The 1,458-nt window shown below is 32.1% G+C and overlaps 1 long non-coding RNA gene across 1 annotated transcript; it reads left to right on the plus strand.

Annotated features, from left to right (window-relative positions):
* Positions 1-216: 216 nt before the first annotated feature.
* On the plus strand, positions 217-1,103 carry LOC145616091 (uncharacterized). Its single transcript, XR_014107604.1, has 3 exons — positions 217-710; positions 811-942; positions 1,038-1,103. It is a non-coding gene; the product is annotated as an uncharacterized LOC145616091 (long non-coding RNA).
* The last annotated feature ends 355 nt before the right edge of the window (positions 1,104-1,458 follow it).

Raw genomic sequence — 1,458 nt, forward strand, 5'->3', positions numbered from 1 at the left:
CAAGATGAAGTCTATTCATGAAATGTTTCGTGATTTTTATGAACCTGAAGGTCATAACAATGATGTTCCTGATAATGAACCTGAAGGTCATAACAATGATGTTCCTGATAATGAACCTGAAGGTCATAACAATGATGTTCCTGATAATGAACCTGCAGAAGATTTGAATTTGAATAGGTCTGAGGATGATGTCAATGGTAAAGGAAAAAGTGTTTTGATGAATAGGTCTGAGGATGATGCTGGACCTTCTGTAGCAAATGCTTCTAGACGTATCGTCAGAGGCAATAAATCTTTTTGCTCACTCGACTGTGGGCCAGTAGGTGTGGATGTTCCTTTTCTTACTCTGTTTTTGAGGGCTAATGCTTGGATTTTCAAGAATTTGCCCAAGTTACATCAGGAAATTCTTGATTATTGTTTACTGAAGGATAATTCAATGATGAGGAAGTTAAGTGTCATTTTTTATGATAATTATATTTTATATGTTTTTTTTCCTTTATTTTTTTTTTAATGCTTATCTTATTTTTTATTGTTGCAGTGAGAATCTTGTGACTATTGGGATGAATTTTTTAATTCCAAGAGAAGACATGGTATCCCTGGTAGCTCCACTTAGAATTAGATGGTGCATCATTGATTGCTACTGTCTGTATTTGAACGAGAAGGCATGTTTTGATTCTGGTCCTCGAAAATTCTTCTTTGGTGTGAGGCAAAGTGTAAGTAATTTGATTTTTTTTTTATATGCACTAAAGTTACCCTTTATGTGCACTAAAGTTATTATCTTTTTATATAAACAAGTTCTCATAGTTTTAATAGTTTGCATTCTTGCATGTTTGTGAAAACATTGGCAAAGGTGAAGTTTCACAAGCTGTTAATGATTTGCACGGTTTATGGGAAGGTTGGGTGAGCTATGAGAATCCTGAATGTGATATTATGGATGCTGAACTGGTATATTTCATGATAAATTACTATAAAAACTTTAAAAAAAAGTTCTGTTTTGTGTTAATCTGTCTAAATCAGTGTTTTAATTTTTTCTGTTTCAGATATATTTTCCTGTTCTTATTGAGAATCACTACATTTTGTTTGTTATTGATCATACAAAAGAGGTGTATATTATCTTGACAATATCATCTGGCGTGATGATGCTCTTGAATATACCAAAGAATTGTCTTCACACTTGGTATGTTTATGTTGATTCATTGTTATGTTTCTATTTACTTATTGTTTCCATTTAAATTTTTTTTTTCTTTTTTCTTGTTTTATTTTATTCTAAACTTTTATATTTTATGTCAATGTGATCAAATGGGTGTTTTTTCTCGGAAAAAGAAATCATCCAAAGAGTTCTCAGCTACCTTCTTATAGGTTTCAAATTGTTGAGTTGGAATGGAGAAAAGAAAAGGTTGACAAATTGGACTGTGGGGTGTTTGTCATGTATCACATGCTCCATTTTGTTGGCGAATCGTT

This window comes from Chenopodium album, chromosome 26 (genome assembly GCF_948465745.1).
Source record: "Chenopodium album chromosome 26, dcCheAlbu1.1, whole genome shotgun sequence".
In the NCBI taxonomy this organism is placed as follows: Eukaryota; Viridiplantae; Streptophyta; class Magnoliopsida; order Caryophyllales; family Amaranthaceae; genus Chenopodium; species Chenopodium album.